Source organism: Ictidomys tridecemlineatus, unplaced genomic scaffold (genome assembly GCF_052094955.1).
Source record: "Ictidomys tridecemlineatus isolate mIctTri1 unplaced genomic scaffold, mIctTri1.hap1 Scaffold_1638, whole genome shotgun sequence".
Classification (NCBI taxonomy): domain Eukaryota; kingdom Metazoa; phylum Chordata; class Mammalia; order Rodentia; family Sciuridae; genus Ictidomys; species Ictidomys tridecemlineatus.
Window position 1 is genome coordinate 1 of NW_027521434.1, and position 26,213 is coordinate 26,213.

Genomic DNA, 26,213 nt, shown 5'->3' on the forward strand with positions numbered 1-26,213 from the left:
CGGCTTAGCCACCAGTAGAGCCCCTCAAGATGGAAAGGGCTTCTTCCTCATCATTTCAGTCACATGATTCTCACACATCAGGTACTGGCCAGAAATGGGTCAAACTGGCCCTTCCTGGAAGTCTGACATGCGAGACTTCCAGGAGCAAGTCTTCTCCTCAAACCTCAGTTTGTTTGTGTGAGAATAATGCAAACCCATAAAAAATACTGAACTGTTGACAAAAGTTTTACCTCTGTGGTCCCAGTTACAGTCACATATGACATAACATTTCAGTCAATGAAGATCAGTTTATAAGTTGGTCCCATCAGAATAGATAGCCTAGTGATGTAGCCATCTTATTTTATGTGAGTACATACTCTGATGTTTGCAAATGGACAAAATTACCTCAGGATGCATTTGTCAGAAAACATTCCATCATAGAGTAACACCTTAAGTGGATGCCTATGAACAAGCATCATTTTGTTCCTTTATATAAATTACTCTTACTTATATGCCTTATAATTAAAATTGTCTATTGTGCTCCAAAGACAGGCTAAGGTAGAAAAGCTGCCTAAAATTTTATAGCCTGCTGCCTAAAGCTAGGAGTGTCAATCAGTGATTGCTTGCCTAGCTTGTACCAGGCCCTGGTTTTTAATCACGAGAACAAAACAAGTCCTATAGCCTTAGTCTTCTAATTCCACCAACAATATGGGGCCACCAAACCAGAACAAATTCAAGTGAATTTGCTCTTTCTCATCTCAGATATGTATTTCTCTATGGTGAACAGGTCAATCCTGTGTTGACTTCATAGGATGAATTCCCCTGCTGTAACCCTGCCTGTAATAACCTCCCTCATGTCTGCTCTTTATTGAGTCTGGGTTTCTTCTGATACTCTAGATACTTGAACAATACAAAGTCATACAACAAATTATATCATGAAACTCAGTTATAACAACTACATTATGCTAAAATAGAACCAATAATACAATCTGTTACCGTTTTTAATCTGGAAAGCCCATGGTTAAGGCAATGCCACCATGTTCCAGAGGTGAATGTTCATGAGGGTTCTGACATTACCAGTGGGTTGATCTATTAGTTGGCTTAATAATTTGAAGGGACCACAGGGAGGTCGTGAAAAGTATAGGCATATGGGGCATGAATGGAGGAAGTAAGTCATTATGGGTTTGGCCTTGAGGATAGTATTTGTCCTTGGCCCCTTCCTCTTCTACCCTGGTTCCACACTGTCAAAAGCTGAGCAGCTTTCTCTACCATACCCTCTGCCATGATATTCTGCCTCATTTGGGTGCCAGATCAATTGGGCTAATTGACCATGACCGAATCCACTGAATCCATGAACCAAAATAAACTGTTCTTTCTCCAAGTTTTTCTTGTTTTGGTTATTTTGATCACAGCCATGAAAAACTGACATAGCATCTTTATATCTTTTTTAGAAATTTTTTTACTTGTCAATGGACCTTTATTTTAATTATTGATATGTGGGGCTGAGAATCAAACCCAGTGCCTCACACATGCTAGGCAAGCACTCTGCCGCTGAGCCACAACCTCAGCCCTGAAGTTATTCTTAAAAATATTTATCAAATATATAAAACCTCAATCATATAACCACAAATATTGACTTAATAAAATTATTAGATACAACACCAGAAATGTACCACTTGCCTGAGACTGTGTTTCTCACAATTAATATCCTGGAGGCTTCAACCTATAGGAACTTGGTGACAAGTATCAATACAAAAGTATTTTAATTTTTTAAATACATAACTGGAATTACCATTAATTTTAAAATAAAGGCCCTTGGCTTATTTTTCTATGAAATGTTTATACTGAAAATATAAATGTTCCTCCCGGTAAGAAAATGTCCACCAAGCGGCTAAAAACATGAACCAATAACAAATGTATTCCTTAAGTACATCTTATCTTCATTTTTCTTGGAAAACATATATTCAATCATTTGAGTTAATAGTCAATGGAAACTAAAGTTGATCATTCCCTTCCATCTTATAGAAGATAACACTCAACTATTACTAACACTTAAGCATAAAAACCAAAGTTCCTGAGCACTATAACTATATGGAATACAACTATTTTACTTCATTTCGCAAATGTTGCTGGTACTTAACCATGTGCCAGACATTACAAATAACTTCTACTGAATTTCCATTACACTCCTCACATGGGTCCATTATTTCTATCATTTTTGAAAACACACAAATTACCAAAATATTTATAACTCCCATATCAATATCATGCGGTCAATGCCCACAGGTCAAGTTCAAACTCCAAAGCAAGACAGACTACCAAGAAACCCACCAAGGGGCCTGAAACAAGAAAGAGGGTCCACCTGGTTGCAGCTCAGTGGGCCAGGACACCTAACACCACTTCCCTTCTAATTCCCTCTTCCAGACCCACTTTGCACCCATCCACACAGCCCTGTGTGCATTTTCAGCAGCACTGACCCTAGGACTTTGTCCAGCAGCTTCTTCACCTCAGTACTCACAGTTTTTAGAGACCAGGAAAGGCACTGGCTGCAGCTGGGGAGATGCAGGAAGGAGGTGTGAAAAGTCCAGTTTCACTTGAAGTGTCAAAGCTGAAGGACAAATGCAAGAGCTCATGGATGGGAAGAATCTTAATATCCAATGTACTATCCACTGCTTCCTCTTAATCCTCCTCAACTTTGTAATTTACTGCATCATCTACTAATTTCTTTCCTATTGCCAATCTCTCCCCCACTAGAACATATACCCTGTTAAGGGCAGCATTTTTCCTGATAAGGAAAATACTGAAGCAAGGTCTCTGCAGTCTAATTGAAAAAGATCATGTTATGATTTGAACATAAAGTGAAAACTGTTAATGCAGAACTATTCAAAAGTAAAATGATTAAACTTAGAGCTGTGACCTAAATCAGTTCATCTTATTTTGAATAGATTAATTGGGTAGTAATCATACACAGGTGGGGTGTGATTGAAGGAAGTGGGTCACTGGGTACCTATCTGGAATGGGTCCATATTCTCTATGGCCTCTTCCCCTTCCCCTCTTTCTGTCTCCTGGCCAACAATCAATGGGGCAGCACTCCTCCATCATGCCCTTCCACCATGACATTCTGCCTCATTTTGGGCCCAGAGCAATGGAGTACGTTCACCATGTACTGAACCTCTGAAACTAGTTCTCTTGTCATATACTTTCTAGTTAGTGATAAAAACCTGACTAACACAGGCCACAAGCCTTGTCTAGGGGAGGTGAAAGATACAGGAATGCACAGACTAGAAAATGCCTCCTTGGAGGGCCAACCAGTAAATAATTCTGCCTTGTAGGTCATCCAGTATGCTCCACTGCTCAACTCTGCTCCTGTGCCAAGAAAGCAGCCATGACTGTGTTCCAGTGAAACCTTACTTAGAAAAACATGTGGCAGGCCAAATTTGATGCACAAAAAAACTATTTCCTAAATGAAGTAAAGTTCAAGTACACAGAAAAATGCCATGATTGGGTTGGGTGGATTGGTCAAACAGAAACAACAATGGCAGAGGTTTTAACAAGTCTAACAGTGACACAAAAACCTGAAAATAATGCCCCAGGCTGGGAGTGGTGGCTCCTACCTGTAATTCCAGCAGCTCAGGAAGCTAAGGCAGGAGGATTGTGAGTTCAATGCCAGCCTCAACAACTTATCGAAGCCCTAAGCAATTTAATGAGACCCCTGTATCTATGTAAAATATTAAAAAAGTGTTGGGTAGGTGACTTGGTAGTTAAGCACCACTGGGTTCAATCCTCAGTAACTAATAAATAAATAAATAAATAAAAGAGGCCACATTGTCAGCTAGAGACAAGACCACAAATGTAAACATTAAGAACCTGAATCTGGGGCTGAGGATGTGGCTCAAGCGGTAGCGCGCTCGCCTGGCATGCATGCGGCCCGGGTTCGATCCTCAGCACCACATACAAACAAAGATGTTGTGTCTACCGAAAACTAAAAAATAAATTTTAAAAAATTCTCTCTCTCTCTCTCTCTCTAAAAAAAAAAAAAAAAAAAAAGAACCTGAATCTATCCTGAATCTAATATCGACCTCACAGGCTCAGGAACATATCTTGTAAGGTCAACACCCACTTAAGAGTTTAACACAGGTACAACTGAATTTTATAACCAGCCTCATGGTGGAGCTAAAGGACACAAGCTTTCAGGGACCAGACAAGAGTACTGAAGAACATTTCTACTACCTGATGATACCTGCACCAATTACACAAAGTAGAAAGAAAGAAAAAAAGAAAGATAGAAAATGAAAATTCATCATTTCTCATTCTCATGAAATTCATTAGAAAAATCACTGAATGAGCAATAACCTCATATAAAAGTCCCTTTCAGGGCTGGGATACAGCTCAGTTGATAGAGGGCTTACCTTGCATGCACACTGCTTTGGGTTCATTTCCCAGCACCACCACCAAAAAAAAAAAAAGTCTCCCTTTCACAGCAGACATAAAATATTTAAATCCTCAGGAACAAACAACATAAAAAGTATGCAGATCGGGGCTGGGATTGTGGCTCAGTAGTAGCGCACTTGCCTAGCAGCAGCAGAACCCGGGTTTAATCTCAGCACCACATGAAAAAAAAATAAGGCATTTTGTTGTATCCATCTACACCTAAAAACTAAATACTAAAAAAAATATGCAGAGCCAAACTTCAGTAAGGGGCACATGTGGTGACTGCAGGGACCACATGCCCTGCATGGGTCAAAAAAACATTAATTTTGGAAACAAGATGTCATATTGAATGTTAATTTTAATCAATATCACAAACTTTGGGAGTAAGATAAAGTTGTTGGAAAATATATTTAAAGAGGTATGGGGAAGGAGGCCAAACTTCTAATGACTTGCTGTGATATGTGGGAAGCCAGAGTGAATGCTTTGTCTATTTCTGGACACCACAGTCCTGTAGGCAGGAGCAACCACACTTTTTTTGGTTGGAGGGGGGTGGTGAGGGCAGTGCTGGGGATGGAACCCAGGGTCACTCTATCATGGAGCAACACTTGTGGCCAATTTGATTTTGAAACAGCATTTTGTAAGTTGCTGAGGCTGGCTTCCTACTTGCAAACCTGCTGCTTAAGCCTTCCCAGTCACTAGAATTATAGGCATGGGCCACCAGGCCAGTCAGGTTCTTCTTCTAAGAAATCATTTTCTCCACCCTCTTACTCCTTTAAAGCTCCTGGGTAGCCTTTTCAGACTCCAGAATTACAAAGGCTTGGAATAATGGCATCTTCTGTCCACCTGTTCATGGGTTGAGCCTGGAACCAGGGCAGAGGGTGGCTTGCTTTTGGTGCTAGGCCATATGTTATGTAACTATGAAATATTTCTAAATACTTCTAAAAGTTTGATGTTTGGGAGAGTTTTTCCTCCTTGCTAGAGCATGATGTGTTGCCAGACCTTATATGTCCCATCAGACTCCCCATGTGTCAGCCACTGATCTAAACTGCTGAGCTTCAGAAAATATCTAAACTTCAGAGTTTTGTCATACACCCTGAGAGCTTAGGTTAAGGTAGGGCCACCTCTGTCATGTGAAAGACCATGATATTTCTCTGAAAGCCTAGAGCCAAGAAGTGACAAGGCTCATCAGCTGCGAATTAATCTCAGAAGCCTCATCCACTAATACCACCTGCTATCAACTAGCAATTAGAGGCCTTACCTGTTATCCTGACTGTCCACCAAGGTGGTCAAGCTGGCTTCTCCAAGAACTGCTCCTGTACAGGAAAATCTCAGCTTCAAGGACACTTTACTTTTCACAAAGCCTGTTTCCATATTAATTGAACAAGTGGGCTTTAAGAATTTTGGAAACAATTCATATGTGGTTAAAGTACTTCATCTATCTGCTGTATTCTATGAAGATTTTTCACATTATTCTCTCCCCTCTGAGCATGTAAACCTACACAACAATTCTCATTCTATTTCAATAAACTCTGATTCAGCAAATCATCTCCTCATTTCTGTCATATACAACAACTGGCTGCCAGCAGGATTTCATAATCCATAGAGGTAAATGATATAACAAGGTTCAAATTTTAATTTCAATGAAAGCATAGAGAATAGAAATTGCATAGCATTCTTCTTCATGCTTAATATTCCACTGAATTTTCAACTTTGATGACCTGGGAATAATTCATAAAACTGGCACAAACTATAAGAATTCTGTGCCATGCTCACAAACACTTCTGTCAAATTAGTTGAGTAGCATAAAGCTGTTTTCACTATAACTTGTGATATATGCACTACTCAGTACCTTAAGATGATGGCATAATTGTTTTTTTTTGTTTTGTTTTTGACCAGTAAGTATATAAAGGTAAATGAGTAAATTACTATTCTTAGTCTTTTCATTTTGAAATTTTGAAACTATTCTCTATCCTAACAAGCTAGAAAATTTTAATTACTTATATATTTAGGTAACAGGAGTTTAACCTAGAGGAACTCAATCACTGAGCCACATCCCCAGCCCTACTTTGTGTTTTATTTAGAGATTGGGTTTCACCAGTTGTTTAGGACATTGCTAAGTTGCAGAGGATGGCTTTGAAGTCATGATCCTACTGCTTTAGGCCCTTGAGCTGCTGAGTTTATGGGCATGCACCACGACACTCAACTAAGTTACCAATTTTAAATATATGGTATACATAAAACAATAGGTTGGAAGCCAGGAAGGGTGGTATGTGCATGCAATCCCAGTGAGGTGGGAATCTGAGGCAGGAGGATCACAAGTTTGAGGCCAGCTAGGAAACTTAGTGAGACCCTGTCTCAAAAGCAAATTTAAAATAACTGGGGCTATAGTTCCTTAGTACAGCACCTATCTACCCCCAGTCCAGAAAATTAAGGTATGAAGATATCCACTATCTATACCTAGTAAATTAAAGACAAACAATTTCAGATCACACAGATGGTTCAACTAGGACCTGTCTACATCTCAGAACAAGGCTTATGTATGCATTTTACAAGTATCTTTTCATGTTTAAGATCTCAAGAATACACACTGCCTTTTATGAAAACTCAAACAACTGAGTGTTGTGAAGGTACATATCTCACAAGAAAAATTAACATACTCATGGGCTGATAATGAAATTTCCACATTCTTTATAGTCCTACTGCCACAGTCTCTAACAAATGCTTTAATACCTTGCTTAAATAAAAGCTTCAATTGCTTACTAAACCCGTAAATCAGAGACAAAACCAAAGTTATTTAGCAAGGTATAAAATCATTAAAAAAATGGAAAACCCCTGACCCTTGTAATTCCAGCAACATGGAATGCTGAGGCAAGAGGAATGCAAGTTCAAACCCAGCCTCAGCAACTCACAAAAGCCTTAAGCAACTCACTGAGACCCTAAGCAACTCACCAAAGTCCTGTCTCTAAATAAAATATAAGAAACTGGCTGGGGATGTGATGCAGTTTCTCTGGGTTCAATCTCCAGTACCAAAACCAATCAAACAAACAAAGATATACATACAATAGCGACACTCCTGTGAAAACATTTCTACCAGCAAGGATCACCAATACATCTTATTATACAGAGATCACCACTGATTATCCTAAACACTTGAAAAGTCTTAATTAAAAACAGGAAAAGGCTGGGGTTGTGGCTCAGTGGTAGTGAGCTTGCCTGGCAGGTGAGGTACTGGGTTGGATTCTTAGCATCACATATAAATAAATAAATTTTTAAAAATGTCCGTTCACAAATAAATATATACTAAAAACAAACAAAAAAAACATAAAAGCTAGGCACAGTGGTAACCATCTGTAATTCCCTCTCAGACACTGGGAGAATAAGGAAGAAAGACAGAAAGTTAGTGAGCAGTCTGGGAAATTTAGGCCTATTGCCAGAATAAGCAATAAAACCTGCTATCGCTAAGCCAGGTGAGGTAGTACAAACCTAAGTGCCAGTTGGCTCCAGAAGCTGAGGCAGGAGGATTAACAATTCAAAGCCAGTTTCACCCATTTAACTAGTCAGTAAGAAAATCAGTGAGACCATCTGTAAAAAAAAATATTTAAAAAGGGTTGGGGATGTGATTCAGTGCTTAAGTGCTCAGGAGTTCAATGCCCTGTACATAACAAAACAAAAAATCTCAATGGCTGTAGCTCAGTAGTAAAACTCCCCTGGATTCAATCCCCAGTGTCAAACACACACACACACACACACACACACACACACACAAACACACACACACACACACCCCCCACAAGAGAATGAATATCCAACTTGTTTATGAAGTACACACATTTCTAGCAACTCTCTAAAGTGAGGAAGGAGGAATCAAAGTTTGAAACCAGTCTTAGCAACTGAGGGAGACACTGTCTTAAAATAGAAAGCAAAAAAGGGCTGGGGCTGAGGCTCAGAGGCAGAGCACTCACCTGGCATGTGTGAGGCACTAGGTTCGATCCTCAGCATCAAATAAATAAAATAAAGATTGCTGCAGTCTGGCTGCGGCAAAATAACCGGAGGGTGACGAACAACTTGTGTAAGTTGATACAGCAGGACTGGAAGCCGTTTATTGTAGGATAACAGAGGTATTTATCCATTTTGCACAGCTTATCTTAATTAGTATAAACTAGATACATCAGTCAACCAATAAGGAATCTCCATACTTAATGGCTCGCTTTTGTTACTTCTCAAACCACTCCCTCTGGCATTTTGCCAGGCACCATCCAGACTTGTTTAGGAACTCTAACATTCCCCTGGCAAAATGCCAGGTGTTATTTTGACTTGTTTACAGACTCTAACAAAAGTTATTGTGTTCACTTATAATTTTTTAAAAAAATTAAAAATAAAATAAATAGAAAGTAAAAAGGACTTGAATGTAGCTTAGTTACAGAGAATATCTGTGTTCTACCCCTAAATCCCTACAAGAAAAAAAAAAGGAATGTTGGCCCATGAGTGCAGCTCTGAATTCAACCCTCACTCCCGCCAAAAACAGAGTACATATATTATTATTCATTAAATTGCTTAAGTGGGCTGGGGTTGTAACTCATTGGAAGAGTGCTTGCCTAGCATATGTGAGGCACTGGGTTTGATCTTCAGCACCACATAAAAATATACAAAAACAAGACAGAGGTATTGTGTCTATGTATAATCTAAAAAAAATATTAAAAGACCTTGTTTGAGTTATAAAAATACTAGAAAACAAATATCTTTACAAACAAGAATACCCAGTTAGAACACAATGGGGGAAAACTCATAAGGAATAGACATGTTAGTGGTTCGTGCCTCCCTGCATGGGAACACTAGACACTTAACCCAGGGCCTCCACACATGCTCAACATTCACCCTATACCTCAGCACATAAATCAGCAATTGTTAAAAATATATAACCCCTAGGAATAAACTCACATGCAAACTCTACAATTATAAAACTGCAAAACTTTTCTGAAATTAGAAAAAAAAATCACCCAACTGGAGTCAAAATTCTATTTGGATGAAAATCATAAGAAACATAAAAGCCTAAACATGGACCCAGAAGGTACCAGCCCGAAGTCCCACCTGCTCAGAAAGCTGAGACAGGAGGACAACTTGAGCTCCAAACTTTATCGCTAGCCTGCACAACATACGAAGACCCTCTGGAAGGAAAGAAGGAAGGAAGGAAGAAAGAAAACAAGCAACAAATATGAAATAACTCTACTCCGGAGCTGAGGCCAAGGAGGAAAAGTTGCAGGCTAGCCTGCTTCTAAATAAAAAATGAAAAGTGCCAGGGATAAAGCTCAGTGGTATATCACCCCTGGGTCAATTCCCTAGTTCCAGAAAATAATAATAATAATAAAAAAACCATAAGACAGTTCACAAAGAACTGGACAGGCTGGCATAGTGGCACACATGAGCTTGGGAGGCTGAGGCAGGAGGAGCACAAATTCAAAATCAGCGTCAGCAATTTAGTGAAGCCTTAAGCAACTCGGCAAAACCCTCTCTCTAAATAAAAATAAAAAAACTGGCTGAGGATGTGGCTCAGTGGTTAAACTCCCCTGGGTTCAATCCCCAGTATCAAACACACACACACAAACACAACACAATGAATGTCCAGCTGTTAAAGAGGTACACTCCTTTAATTAATCCCAGCAACTCTGCAAAATAAGGAAGGAGGAACCAAATTTGAAGCCAGCCTTGGTAAATGAGGAAGACACTGTCTTAAAATAAAAAGTAAAAAGGGCTTGGGATTTAGCACAGTGGCAGAGAAAATCTGGATTCAATCCCTAAACTACCAACTTAAAAAAAGAGTTGGCTGATGAGAGCAGCTCTGAATTTAATCCCCAGTTCCGCAAAAAATAGAGCCTGTAATATTATGATCCTTTAAATAAAGGCATAAGAATGCTAGAAAACAAATATCTTTATAAACAAAAATAACCAATTAGAACGCAATGGGGGAAAACTCATTAGGAATAAATGAGGGTTTGAAGAGTTTGGGGAAGGTTGACGTGATGATGCAGGTGAACGCTAGGCATTAAACCCCAGACCTCCACACATGCTCAACATTCACCCTACATCCTCAGCACAAAAATCAGCAATTGTTAAAACTATGTAACACCTAGGAATAAACTCTCATGCATCTCTACAATTATAAAACTGCAAAACTTTTCTGAAATGAGGAAAACAAAAGACAAACACCTAAAACTGGACCCAAAATGTACCAGCCTGTACTCCCAGCTTCTCAGAAAGCTGAGACAGGAGGACACCTTGAGCCCCCAACTTTAACACTGCACTGGACAATATAGGAAAACCCTCTTCCAGAAAAAGAAAAGAAACAACAACAAATATGAAATAACTCTACTCCAGAGGTGAGGCAGTAGGATGAAAAGTTGCAAACTAGCCTGCTCTAAAAAAAAAAAAAAAAAAAAAAAGACCAGGGATAAAGCTTGGTGGTAGATCACCCCTGGGTCCAATTCCAGCACATAAATAAATAAATAAATAAATAAATAAATAAATAAATAAATAAATAAATAAACGAACCATAAAGCAGTTCACAAACAACCGGATAGGCCTCAAAACAAACAAACGAAAGACATATGTACAATAGCAACACTCCTATGGAAACATTACTACCAGCACCAATCACCAATACGCTTACTATACATAAGATTACCACTGATTATCATAAACAATTTAAAAGGAAAACTCTTCATTATAAAATGTGAGAGCCAGGCATAGAGGTGACCATCTATAATCCCCCCTCAGTTGCTGAAGTTAGAGAGCGGCCTAGGAATTCAGACCTTTTGCCAAAATAAGCAATAAAAATTGTCATGGCTAAACCAGGCAAGGTGGTGCACACCTGTTACCCCAAGGGCTCCAGGGGTGAGGCAGAATGAATGTGAGTTCTAAGCTAGCCTCAGCAACTTAGCAAGGCACTAAACAACTTAGTGAGACCCTGTCTCTAAATAAAATATTTTAAAAAGGCTGAAAATGCGGCTCAGTGCTTAAGTGCCCTGGATTCAATTCCTAAAGAAAAATAACAATAAACAAACAAACAAACAAAAATGCATAGCTTTACCTTAATGGTGAAATTTCCCTGGTTTGAATCCCCAGAGTCAAAAACACACAATACACACACACACACACACACACACACACACACACACACACACACATACACACACACAGACACACAAGCACACACAAGGGAATTAGTGTCCACCTGCTTACAGAGATACACTCCTTTAATCCAAAAAACTCTGCAAACTGAGGAAACAGGAATCCCAGTTTGAGGCTAGCTTCAGCAACTGACGGACACATTGTCTTAAAAACTACAAAAGGGGCTGGTTTGTGGCAAGGCACTGAATTCCATCCTCAGCACCACATAAAAATAAAATTAAATTAAAAGCAGTGGGTCCAATTACAACTGAAAAAAAGAAAAAGAAAAAACTTAAAAAAACATAAAAAGACCTTGAGATGTGTCTCCATAGCAGAAAAATATCTGTGATCAACCCCTATATCCCTAACAGAAAAAAAAAAAAAGCTGGCCCATCAGTTCAGTGCATCTCTCAATTTAATCCCCAGTTCTGCCAAAAATAGAGCACGCATATTATCATTCATTAAGTCATAAGAATGCTAGAAAACAAATATCTTTGTAAACAAGAATAACCAGTTAGAACACAATGGGGGAAAACTCATTAGGAATGAATGAGGGGTTGAAGGATTGGAGGGTGATGAATGCTGGGCCTCCACACATGCTCAATATTCACCCTATACTCTCAGCACAGAAATCAGCAATTGTTAAAAATATGTAACACCTAGGAATAAAGTCTCATGCAAGCTCTACAGTTATACAACTGCAAAACTTTACTGAAATGATAAAAAACTTCACCCAAATGGAGTCAAACCTCTATTTGGATAAAAATCATAAGGAAAACAAAGACAAATGCCTAAACTGGACACAAAAGGTACCAGCCTGTAGTCCCAGCTGCTCAAAAAGCTGGGACATGAGGTCAACTTAAGCCCTGAACTTTAAGGCTAAACTGGACAACATAGGAAGACCCTCTTCCAGAAAAAGAAAACAAACAACAACAATAAATATGAAATAACTTTACTTCAGAGGTAAGGCAGTAGGATGAAAAGTTGCAGGGTAGCCTGCTTCTAAATAAAAAATAAAAAGGGCCAGGGATAAAGCTCAGTGGTACATCACCCCTAGGTCCCATTTCTAGTTCCTGGAGAAAAAATAAATAATAATAGAACTATAAAGCAGTTCACAAACAACAGGAAAAGCCTCAAAGCAAACAAACAAAAGATATATGTACAATTGTGACACTCCTGTGGAAACATTACTACCAGCACCAATCACCAATACACTTACTATACATAAGATTACCATTGATTATCATAAACACTTTAAAGGAAAAGTCTTCATTAGAAAATGTGAGAGCCAGGCATAGAGGTGATCATCTATAATTTCCTCTCAGTCTCTGAGAGGGGAACTAAGGCACTAAAGCAGGAGGAATAAAAGTTAGAGAGCAGCCTGGGAACTCAGACCTTCTGCCAAAATAAGCAATGAAAATTGTCATGGCTAAACCAGGCAAGGTGGTGCACACCTGTAATCCCAGCGGCTCCAGAGGCGAGGCAGAAGGATTATGAGTTCAAACCCAGCCTCAGCAACTTAGCAAGGCACTAAGCAACTCAGTGAGACTCTGTCTCTAAGTAAAATATTCCAAAAAGGCTGAAGATGTGGCTCAGTGCTTAAGAGCCCTGGATTCAATCCCTAGGGAAAAACAACAACAACCACAAAATGCATAGCTGTAGCTTAATGTTTAAACTCCCATGGTTTGAATCCTCAGTATCAAACACACACACACTCATTCACACACACTCACACACACAGGACACACACAAGATGCATGCACACACACAGGATACACTCACACACACACAAGGGAATTAATGTCCAGCTGGTTACAGTGGTACACTCTTTTAATCCCAACAACTCTTCAAACTGAGGAAAGAGGAATCCCAGTTTGAAGCCAGCTTCAGCCACTGAGGGAGACATTGTCTTAAAAAGTAAAAAGTGGGGCTGGGGTTGTGGCCTAGCAGGTGCGAGATGCCGAGTTCCATCCTCAGCACCACATAAAAATATTAGACAGGCAGTGGGTCCAACTACAACTAAAAAAAAAAAAAGAAAAAAACTCAAAAAATGTAAAAGGGTTTGAGATGTATCTCTATAGCAGAAAAATATCTGTGATTAACCTCTAAATCCCCAAAACGGGGGTGGGGGGTGGGGGGGAAGCTGACCCATCTATGCATCTCTCAATTTAATCTCCAGTTCTGCCAAAAATAGAGCATGTATATTATCATTCATTAACTCATAAAAATGCTAGAAAACAAATATCTTTATTAAAAAGAATAACCAGTTAGAATACAACGGGAAAACTCATTAGGAACAAATAAGGGGTTGAAGGGTTGGGGGTGGCTGGAGAGCTGCTGCAGGTGAACACTAGACATTAAACCCCAGGAATTCCACACAGGATCAACATTCACCCTATACCCTCAGCACAGAAATCAGCAATTGTTAAAAATATATAACATTGGGCTGGGGATGTGGCTCAAGCGGTAGCATGCTTACCTGGCATGCATGCAGCATGGGTTAGATCCTCAGTACCACATACAAACAAAGATGTTGTGTCCAACGAGAAGTAAAAAATAAATATTACAAAATTCTCTCTCTCTCTCTCTCTCTCTCTCTCTCTCTCTCTCTCTCTCTCTCTCTCAAATATATATAATAAAACACTTAGGAATAAACTCTCATGCAAGCTCTACAATTATAAAACTGCAAAACTTTCCTGAAATGATGAAAACTTCACCCAACTGGAGTCAAACCTCTATTTGCATGAAAATCATAAGGAAAATAAAAAACAAACGCCTAAACCTGGACCCAGAAAGTACCAGCCTGTAGCCTCAGCTGCTCAGAAAGCTGAGGCAGGAGGACAACTTGAACCCCGAACTTTAGGACAACATAGGAAGACCCTCTTCCAGAAAAACAAACAAACAACAAAAACAAATATGAAATAACTCTACTTTTAGAGGTGAGGCAGTAGGTTGAAAAGTTTCAAGCTAGCCTGCCTCTAAAAAATTTAAAAAGGCTAGGGATAAAGCTCAGTGGTAGAACACCTCTGGGTTTAATTTCTAGTACCAGCAAAAAAAAAAAAAAAAAAAAAGAACCAAAATCAATTATAAGAAAAGACTGGCTGGGCAAGGTGGCACACACTCCATAATCTCAGCAGAGCTCAGGATGTTGAGGCAGGAGTAGAAATTCAAAGCCAGTCTCAGCAATTTAGCAAGGCCCTAAGCAACTTAGCCAGACCCTGTCTCTAAATAAAATATAAAAAACCACCTGGGAAAGTGATTCAGTAATTAATCTCCCTGGGGTTCAAACCCCAGGACCCCCCAAAATATAAAAATACAAAAATGTTCTACCACACAGGTGCTGAACAAAATTCAAAGGAAGTCTACCTACCGAACCCACAGAAATGCAAAGACTCACAACCCTGTTGCTGGACCTTGGGTACTGAACCCAGCGATTTCACTTCCACAAACTCATTTTGAAGAGTTAGGGCCAATTCAACAAATATATTCCACAAACTCGCTTAAATAAGGGCAAATAATGTGGGCAAACTAGTGCCTGAGTAGATCCCAAGTATTCCAGAGCACAAGCCTAGAGGATACCAATTTTAGGCCAATCTCAAGCAAGTCAGTGAGACCCTATTGACTCAAAATAAAAAGTAAAATAAATAACAAAAATGGACTGAGGGGGCAGGGATTGTGGCTCAGTGGTAGAGCGCTTGCCTACTATGTGTGACATGTGGAGTTCAATTCTCAGCACCACATATAAAAAAGTAAAATAAGATTCATGACAACTAAAAAATATATTTTGGAGATGTAGCTCAGCGATAAAGTAGTCCCAGGCTCAATCCCCATTAGCAAAACTAGTTTAAACAAACAGCAGCAGACTACTATGAGGAAATATCAGAGCTTTGGCTCATTCAGGCTTCTAAAACAAGACCCCATGGCATCTCTACCTTGCAAACAACCATTTATTTCTTACCGTTTTGCAGGGGTAGAAGTTGGAGATTGAAGACTGCTTCCAAATTGCTTAAGACACTTTCCTGCGGGCTCCTCACAAAAGAGAGAATCACTTTGGAACTTTCTTTACATAGCCACAGCTATATCCTGGGTTGTGGACTCCACCCCCCAGGGTCAAAAGGTGGAAGGGTCCTCCCCCTAGGAGATAAGTTTCAGCACACTAATGGCACACTTCTGGCATCACCACTCCCTCAATAGGGTGGAGTAAATTAGAGTGCATCCAAACAAAATATCACTCAGCCTTTGGGAAACTATTAGACCATGAGGCAAACAAACTTTTCATGTTGAGAGACAACTAAGGAAATCCAAACACCACCAAACACAATACTAATGAACTACTGTTGATTGTCTTAACTATTTGTGAAAACTTAGCATTGAGAGATACACAATAGAACATTCAATGCAATGGTTTTGCTGGCCATGCATGGAGAACTATTGAAGAGGTGAAAAGTGGCAAAAGCACAATCTCTCAACTTTTGTGAATATTGAAAATGCTCCAGGGATTCCTTCTCAGTGAAGGAGCTCTCCTGCTCCCATCATGATACGAGGCACTGGGTTCCATCCTCAGCACCACATAGAAATGAATAAATAAAATAAAGGTACTATGTCCATCAAAACTAAACATAAATAAAGTAAGTAAATAAATACAAAAGAAAGAAAATGCTCCACTTTTTTTTTAAGTTATTCATGTTTCCATTTACTGATATGAAAAACCTTAAGACAAACTGTCACATAAGGCAGCAGGAAACAAGCCAGGTGCAATGGCAAAGGCAAAGGCATGTAATCCCAATGGCTCTGGAGCTGAGGCTGCAGGAGTGTAAATTCAAAGCTAGCCTCAGCAACATAGTGAGGTCCTAAGCAACTTTGCAAGACCCTGTCTCTAAATAAAAATTTTAAAATGGGCTGGGGATGTGGCTCAGTAGTTAAGTGCCCCTGGGTTCAATTCCAATTTATTTATTAGTGCCAATAAATGAATAAATAAGAATCAAAATTTTAAAATACCAGGGAACAAAATGTGAGTTCATTCAGGTAAATTTATGTGTTATATGTGCATAGTAAACAAAAATTCAGGGTGATAACCTCAAATTAACTCGAAAATATTAATACTAAAGTCACATTAGACTATGATTTCCATGACTACTTCCTAATGAGACATTTCTACATCACTTGAATTTAAAATAAACTCTGTTTTCACAATTTAGTAAAATAAAAATATTTCATTTTCTAAATGATACAGAGGCATAAACATTAAGAAGCTCTACTAAGGTCCTAGGGGCATAGCTCAGTGGTAGGGTGCTTGCCTAGGTTTTTGAATCATATTTGATCCCCAATACCAAATAGCAAAAAAGAACTATAAGGGGCAAACAAGGAGGTGATTAAAGCTGCAGACCTTAGGTCAGTTGAGGGTCACCCACAGAAAAATCCAAACAGCAAGGGGCAATAGAAGCAGATACCTAAACAGACAGTGGGCAGAGCTGGACAGTTCAGAGAACCACAGACCAATCAGAGTCAGGAGATGTAGGGAGGGGTTGAGTGGGCAACCAAAGAATTCTGATTCTCCTTCACAATACAAAAAAGACAAAAGAAAGAAAGAGCAGGCTGCTAAATTTAGCAACAAGATGTTGAGGACCTAAAGGGAGTGCTCAGCATAGTATTCTATGCAAATAATGTAAATTACCAGAGGTGCCCCCCAGTCCAACAGGAGTTGAAGCACAGATCACAATCTAGGGGGAGAGGGACTGTTTCCAGAACAGCCAGAACACCCACAGGTTTTCTAATAAGACAGCTCAGACCCTGAGGCCTAAGGATATTTTCCATCCCTTTGCACCTAAAAAGAGATCAATCTGATGCTAAAATTTTAAAATTATAATCCCTTCACTCCACTGAAGAAGTACATGATGCAGGTACCACCACCCTTGTGTTCACAAGGGAATGAAAGGCCAGCATTTTGTGCTAGATTCAGCATCTGTATCCACACTGGACTTTAAAGCCCTTCTTAGAAGGTCACCCACAGGCCAAGAGCAGAGGCTCATGTTTGGAGGTTAACCACTAGGGTAGCAGAGGCAGGAGGACTGAGAATTCAGTGCCAGTCTCAGCAACTTATGAGGCCCTTAGCAACTTGGTGAGACACTGTTTCTAATTTAAAAAGTAAAAATTGGCTGGGGATGTGTCTCAGTGGTTAAGTGCCCCTGGGTTCAATTCCTGGTGCCAATAAATAAATAAATAAATAAATAAGAATCAAAATTTTAAAATACCAGGGAACAAAATGTGAGTTCATTCAAGTAAGTTTATGTGTTATATATGGATGGTAAACACAAATCCAGGGTGATATCCTCAAATTAACTATGAAAATATTAATACTAGAATCACATTAGATATTATTTTCTCGAGTACTTCCTAATGAGATCTTTTTACACCACTTGAATTTTAAAGTAAACTCTTTTTTTTCACAATATAGTAAAATAAAATTATCTCATTTTCTAAATGATACAGAGGCACAAACATTAAGAAGCTCTACTAAGGTCCTAGGGGCATAGCTCAGTGGTAGGGTGCTTGCCTAGGAGTGTGAGGCATATTTGATCCCTAATACCAAAAAGCAAAAAATAAGTATAAGGGGCCAACAAGGAGGAGATTAAAGCTGCAGACCTTAGGTCAATTGAGGGTCACCCACAGAAAAATCTAAACAGCAAGGGGCAATAGAAGCAGATACCTTAACAGACAGTGGGCAGAGCAGGACAGTTCAGAGAACCACAGACCAATCAGAGTCAGGAGAGGTAGGGAGGGGTTGAGTGGGCAACCAAAGAATTCTGATTCTCCTTCACAAGCCAAAAAAGACAAAGGAAAGAAAGAGCGGGCTGCTAAATTTAGCAACAAGACACCTAGGAACTGAAGAGAGTGCTCAGCATAGTATACATATTTCCAAAGGTGCCAACCAGTCCAACAGGAGTTGAAGCACAGGTCACAATCTAGGGGGAGACAGGATGTTACCAGAACAGCCAGAACACCCACAGGTTTTCTAATAAGACCACAGCTCAGACCCTGAAGCTTTGAAGTGGCACTCCCTCTCTCCACAGGAAGGTCTTAACTGGGCTTCTCCAGAAATCTTTACCATGGCTGATTTTAGGACTGTCAGCAAAAGAGTCTCTGCAAAAAGTTCAATATAGATAAACTTCCTATATTCTTGTTACCCTTCCTATATTCTTGTTTTACTTGTCCACTGGCAGAGAAGATAGCAGCACTCCAGGAGCTGGACACCCCTTACTAGTTTTTCACAAGTATATTCAATATAGTACTTTGAAGAAATGTGCAAACAAGGCCTCTGGCCTTGAGCTGGGCTTCACAGAGATGTCTATATTTTTAAGATAAGTTACAATTGGGTTCCTTGGTAACAACTGGCAGGGAGAGGAAAAAAGGGGAAAAGAAGCTCTCCCCTTCTCAGGTGTTGTCCTTGAAGAGCTGACTTGCCCAAAACACTGAAAGAAAAAGCTGCTTTTATGTGAACTTCTGCAGACTGTGAACTTCTGAGACCCTCCCCTTACATGCTGGGTATAAAACTCTGAAACTCCCTGAACTCGGGATTCAGGGAATTGATTGATTACAGCAAAGGCTGTACCCTCTGAACCTGGCTACAGCCAAATAAAACAGTTTCCTGCCATCTTCGGTGCCTTGCCTCATTTGTCCCTACAAAAGATCAACCTCTGTTGGGTCTGGAGTACTGTCCAAAGTAGTTGAAGCTGAAATGAACCCGGGGAGTCACCAGAGTAGTCTCTGTTCAGGGACAGCGAGTAGAGGGGAAACCGTGACTCCCTTTTTGTTTGGTTGGGAATTATTGGAATTTGGGCGGTATAGAAATTCTGTCCTGGCCATGTCTGATGAAAAGTGTGTGAAACTTTGTCAATGAGACAAAGGGAAGGGTTCAGACCCAACCCAAGTGCCAAAGCAAGTGCAGAGTCCTGATCCGCGGTTCCGTGGCACCTCATACAGTCTGTGGCGGAATTTCACCAACCAACATCCAGGTGAAAGCTCCAGGTCAGCGGTTGATACCGACTTGCAAGGCTAAGAGGGCCCTAAGTCCCCATGAGAGGAGCGGCAGGAGATGGACAAAGCAACTTTTCTCCTAAGTGTGTTTTGTTCTAAGTGTGCTCCACCGATGCTGGGTTGAACATGGGAGGCACACTAAGGAAACAGCCTTCTGAAATGTGTTAGGAACCTTTAGAAGGTTTTCCTGGTAACTGTGGAGTGAAACTCACTTCACAAATATTGTGTACTCTGTGAATTAGAATGGCCCACCCAAGATGTGAACTGGCCACCAGATGGATCTTTAGAAGAGAGAGTCATTTCTGAGGTCCTGAACCTCAGGTCAGGACCTCAGAAATGTCAGTCATTTCTGAACCCCTGAACCAATTTGCTTATATTGATTGCTTGCAAGAGATAGTTCAGAAACAGCCCCCTTCATTGAGAGCCTGTCTAGATGGACAGTCCAAGCTGATGTTCACCAGGAGCATCTCTAATACCCAGCGGAAAGGAGCTAAACAGAAAATATGACTAGGAAAGGAAAAGCCAAACAGTTTTTCCTGTGAGCCAGAAGACGACCCAATCCCTTATGTGCCACTCTACCCAACTTTGCCAAGACCACTGGGACAACAGACTCTCCTTTCAGCCCCCTTGTCCTCAGAGGCAACACATGATGGCCCCCAATACTGGCTATTCCTTCCTCTGTGATTTCCTCAGAGCTAAAGGCTTCCTAGGACCAAAGACTCTTTCACCTTCAAAGATGAAGGTAGAAGATCTGTCCTAAGACCATAGCCACAACTCAGATGAGAACTCTCCAGATGCCCCTGCCAGGGACTAAAGGACATACCCATGTTGACCAGAAGGGAAATGTCTGAGGGAGACTAGGCAGTTTTGTGTGCCAGCCTTTCACCACCACTGAGCTCATAAGCTGGAAAAATCATACTCCCTCCTACATGGAGAAAGCTTGGGCCATGACTGATCTGATGCAGCCCGTTATCCAGACATAGGACGGGGCCTCAACAAAGAAGGTCTAAAAATGAAGAGATGTCAAGAAGCCCTCATAGAAACTCTAAAAGAAAAGTAAAAAGAGAACAAAACACACTATCTGTGCCCAAGAGTTAGAAGGAATCAGAGCCAGCCCTGAGCCCCAGCCTAATCCCAGCACATCTACAGACAATCAGAGCTGAGATAAGCCTCCCGCTGCTCCAGCATCTCCCTGTTGCACCCTCCATAGCCCTGAACATTTCTCTGGCAGCAATTATCAAAAGAGATGTGCCCAACTGACTCAGAGCTAAATGTCCAGGCCACCTCCACTGCCGCCCCTCTGTCTGCCCAGAGGTGTCCGTGGGAGGAGGGGCACATACAAGTGTAACAGCCACAATGCAAGTTTGTCAGTAAAGAAATGCACAGGTGCAAGCAACAGGTGATCAATGCAGCCTTAGTGGGACAGGCTCAGAGAGCCATTTGCCAAAAATTACCATCCTAGAGGGCTTTACTGAGAAGTGTGCCAGTGAGCTGATTAAGGTGGCCACCACAGTTTTCATCAATCGAGATCCAGAGACTCAAAGACAGGCAGACCAAAAAGATGAAGAGGATGATGGATCTTATTACAGTGGCCCTCACTACAAAACCAGAGATCACTCAAAGGGGGGGGTCTCACTAGAACAAAGCCAATGGTCCAAATGTTTATAAGGAAAAAAAGCGTGGCCAGAAAAATGGGAAGCCTCCAGTGGCCCCAGCAGGCAAGCACCCACTGCCATGCTCAAATGCTAAGCCTTGAACAGAGAAGGAGTGAATATTTTCCTTCAGCCTTTGGCCTCAGCCCCTCCTTTCAGTTTCTTCCCACTCGCTTGGAAGTTGATGATTGACGAATATGGCAGGGGTCCCATAAACACAAAACTGCATCTGATGCTCAGGACCGAGAACCTCAGGAGGGCTCAGCTGCTGCAAGCCTCCAAATGAACCATGAATATGTTCATGTTAACAGCCTATAGTGGGCCTTAGGGTTCTCACTCCAAAAGGACATGCCACCCTGGCTCCAAGCCACATGCTGGGAGCCACCAGCAGGAAGGGCCACAGAGCCCCATGCACCCAGGCATACTGAACAAAAACACAAGCGGGCCAGCTACTGTGGACAATTAGAGCAGGCTTTCACCTGGCAGGAGGAGAAAGCCACACAGTCAAGGAGCAACACCTAGGTGGGCACAATGTGGCTGCCACACTGGGACCTGCACGGGACCACACCACTGCCCTCCATCCTTGGCAGACAGCCCATGATGAGATTGACATAAGTGGCTTTTACACAAATGATGTGCCAGATCATCAGTCTCTGTTAAGATTTGCATTAGATTTATGAGTTGGAGAATCCTAGCAGCCAAGATCCTGCGCTGGAAGACAACAACAACAACAACAAAAAATCCTGCATCTTAAAGCGCCAGAGGCTCTATATATGCCTCCCTTCCCTAAATGACAGTTCCTCCCAGGTGCTTGAGTACATCATTTTTGTGACAGCACTGGACTCTAACGTAAAAGTCCACATCTATCAAGAAAAAGTCAAATACCTTAGTCACCATCTGACTCAGCAACAGAACAGAACAACCACTGGGCCTCAAAAGAAACAGGAGATCTGCTCAATTCCAGTCCCTTCAACCTGCCATCAGACTAGAGAATTCTTGGGGCCTACTGAGGTCAGCCATATATGGATCCCCATCTTTCAGTTAAGACAAAACCCCTCTATGAAGCCACAAAGAGTGGAGAATGGGATCCTCTAATATGGGGGCCAACTAAGCAAAAGGCCTTTGAAGACATTAAACAAGCACTCACCGGTGCACCTGGATTAGGGCTCCCTGACCTCAAAAATCCTATCTTTCTGTATGTCCATGATAGGTCTGGAGTGGCTATGGGAGTTTTGACTTAGATGCTGGGACATGGAACTGTCCAGTAGCCTATTTGTCTAAACAGCTGGACTCTGTAGTAGAGGACTGGCCACCTGGTTTACGGGCCCTTGTAGCCACAGCTCTTCTGGTATTGGAGGCTGATAAACTGGCCATGGGACAAGAGCTGGTTGTCAGAGTTCCTCATTCAATTTTGACATTGTTAGAATATAAAGGACACTATTGGTTGGCTAATGAAAAAATGGTCAAATATCAGGGCATGATATGTGAAAATCCACGTATCCACTTCTAGGTCCTAAGAACTCTAAACCCAGAGAGTTGACAGAGATACCAGATTACCTATCTGCAAGAAACGGGAAGAAAATCCAGTCCCAGGTTTAAATGCTGCCCTTCTGTCTGGCTGACTAGCTAACAGAATAGGAGCCAACATACTCCCAACATGAAAGTAAGCGATTTAAGACTGAAAAAGAAACTTTTCTCCTAGGTGGATGGTGGAGATTTTCTGATGGCTGGAATAGCCATCCCGGAGATTCTAGCCCCAGCCTTTATCAGACAGTTTCGCAGGAAAACATGTTGGACCTACATTACTGCTGATGAGTTCTTGCTTCCGCAATGCTGAAGTATAACACCAGAGAAGCACACCCAGGCAAGTTTAGAGTGGAAAGTAGAAACTTTATTAAGGACAGCAGAAAAGACTTCTACCTGGAGGAAGAAGGGTACCCAAGAGGTGGAATCTGTGGAAGGGATTATAGCTAAGTCTTCTTTCATCTTTCCCACATTTCTATCCTTTGTTCTGTTGTCTTGAAGTGATAGAATGTAGGTGAGCAGACTAAAGGTGAGGGGTACACAGGCCAGAGGAGTAATCTGAGCAGGAAGGGCCTGGGGCTGCCTTTGATTAGCACTTCCCAGTTGGCTGGGAGCTTCTTCTTTAACATTCTTTTAGAGTGGGCTGTGGGCCTTGGGAATGTTAACATTTCAATTTCCCCAACTGCTGCTCTGCTTCCCTGGGCTCCATTCTCAACATTGCCTTCATTTTTTTATTTTACTGGATATTAGACCCGATTTACTAACTACACTATATACCTATCTTTAAACGTGGCTTCACATACAGCACTTGAGACAGTTCTGAGTTGACATTTCTATGTCTCCTGGCTCACAAGCAACACCTGGATGATCTGCAAACAATGTGAGGTTTGTGCTCACAACAATCCTTGTCAGGGGCCAGAGCTCCCAACAGAAATCCAAACTATAGGAGGAGCATCTTTTGAAGACTTGGAAGTAAACTTCACTGAACTACATCCTCAGGGGGCTATAAATAACTTTTGGTTTTTGTGTGTTCATACTCTGACTGGGTGGAAGCCTTTCCCACCTGCACTGAAAAGGCTAGGGAGATACTAGGATGCTTCTCTGGAAAATTATTCCCACATTTGGTGTCCCAATAATTGTTGGCTCAGACAATGGGTCAGCTTTTGGACAGAGGTGATATGATTACTGACCAAAAGTGTAAACATCAGATGGAAGTTACATACTGTCTATAGACTTCGGAGTTCTGGATGAACAGGACTTTAAGATTCAATTGGATAAGCGGTGTCAGGAGACTCACTTACATTGTGATGAACTTCTCCCTATTACACTGTTGAGGATTAGATCTACTCCCACTAGGAGGAATGAAAGTATCCAGGGAATTGGCTTCTTTCTCATTTCATTATGATTGTAGAGACCTGCCTTGTGGCCTTTCCTATGCCTTCTAGGAATGGAGGAAAATCCTTCAAACTTGATTTTCTAGGATAGCAACACTTTTTCAGGAACATTCATAGATCAGTGTTTAGACAAGAAATTCATTGCTATGATGGATCATCTTGTAGCCTGGCTGGAATGGAGCTTGCTTTGTCATTTGTTTGGTACAGATTCTGGAACAGCCTCCTCTGCTTTATACAGCTGGAACATGATGCCAGATTCACAGTCCAGAGTCCCAGGCTACATTCCCAGTCTTTCTCCTTACAGTATAAACAGAGTCTCTCTCATACTCTTTGTTGAAATCTTGACAGGCCAGCAAGGCTCACTAAAAGAAAAAAAAGTGGCTCTTCAGAAGAGAAACCTCTGCATGAAGCTGTTGCTGGTGTTCTTAAAGGGAAGTCTCTATCGGGCAGTGCTTTCTGAACTTGACTGTGACTCTGAAACATCTGGGGATGCTGCTAAGGTCAGATTGTGATGCTGTGGTGGGGTCTGAGATTCTGAGATTCTAGTAAGTTCCCCAGTGCTGCTGCTGGTGCTGCTAAGGGAACAAGAACTGCAAGGATGTACACACCTGTGCAGAGGCAGGAGATTGCCACATTAGCACAGGAAAGGTCCAGAGGGAGAACCCAAGGCCAGCCTGTTGCCAGGTCACCAGATTAATGACACTGAGCAGAAAGAGGGATGATCCCTGGAGTAGCTATCAAGTGATGCCATCTTAATTACTCATTGAAAAGAGTGCTACTTCCACCAGAGCATTATTTCCTGATCAATAGCCCTGTCTTTTCAAATATGCTTTCTGGCCATTTATAACCAAACCTTTGTTGTACTTGTCCTGAGAAAGAGAATCAGCTTCTCAGCCATCTCTACTTATCAGCAGCCCACATCCCTCAGGACCCACAGAAGTTTCTGTGTGGAGCTATTCTGAATGGTTGGAAACTCCTCATCACTTGCTGTGTGTCAGGGACTTTGGGCTATGGATTACAGAAGCTGGCATCTCCCCTTGTAGCCCTTGTGTTATGCCCCTGAGGCAGGCCTCTGTTTGAGGGAAGGGAGGGGGTTCTTGTGAGCCTTCTTTGAGGCATTTTGACCTGGGCTTCCTGTTGTTGCCTGAGGCCTTGTGGCTGGCCATCCCTTAATGTGCTGAGAGATGGTCTGGGAAGGCAGAGTGGCCCTGCCTTCCCTCCATGATACCACTTCATTGATTAGGAAGGTATTGATGAATACAGGGGATTGAATATTGTACTCCCCAAATTTCTCTGTATTCCCTTTTTCTGTTTGCCTCTGATTAGAGTTAGCGGTTCTTTTCTTTTCTTTTTTAAAAGATTGATGTTTTTTGGGGGGGACCTTTATTTTGTTTATTTATATGTGGTGTCTAGAATTGAACCCAGTGCCTCACACATGCTAGACAAGTGTTCTACCCTGAGCCAGAACACCAGCCTGAGGCCTTTTCTTTTTTTGGATCTTTTGTCTCTTCACTGAGGAGGACTGGAGACTTGGCAGAGTTAGCAGAGCAGTCCTTGTCACAAGGCGGTGATGCCAGCTGACACCATCCTGCTAAAGAACTCTGGACAGAGAAGATGGTCCTGATGCTTGGCAGTGATCTATAGAAGACCCTCTGTATAGAAGGGAAGTGAACCAGGAACCCAGAACAGCTGGATTGAGCCTTGATCACCCTTGTTGGCTGATGCCTTCTTGGGGTTCTCAAAAACTAAAGAGATGGTGTTGGGGTGCAGCGAAGCGTCGGAGGAGAGACCACACAAGAGACTCACTTCATGCAATCACAGGGGGGAAATTTATTAGGGATCCGTTCCAGCACGCTGGGACTCTGTGCCCACCCAAGAAGAAAGAGTGGCTCAGAGCCCAGTGCGGAGGTCAGGTGGAGCTTAAGTACACTTTTTGGAGAGGGCGGTGGGTTTTGCATACATCAGAACAAATCATCATGAGGCGCGGGAAAATTAACAACAATTCTAAAACATGATTAGTACATACATTGGCGGG

At 41.4% G+C, this 26,213-nt stretch overlaps 1 long non-coding RNA gene across 3 annotated transcripts; it reads right to left on the reverse strand.

The window, feature by feature from the left end:
- Window positions 1-7: 7 nt before the first annotated feature.
- On the reverse strand, window positions 8-15,607 carry LOC144372804 (uncharacterized). 3 transcript variants are annotated; one of them, XR_013432682.1, is made up of 4 exons: window positions 15,533-15,607; window positions 5,669-5,771; window positions 2,498-2,587; window positions 8-1,711 (listed from the first exon to the last, which is right to left on the reverse strand). It is a non-coding gene; the product is annotated as an uncharacterized LOC144372804 (long non-coding RNA). The 3 variants fall into 3 exon arrangements; XR_013432683.1 differs by lacking the exon at window positions 8-1,711 and having other exon boundaries at window positions 1,719-2,587; window positions 5,669-5,723; XR_013432681.1 differs by lacking the exon at window positions 8-1,711 and having other exon boundaries at window positions 1,719-2,587.
- Window positions 15,608-26,213: the final 10,606 nt, after the last annotated feature.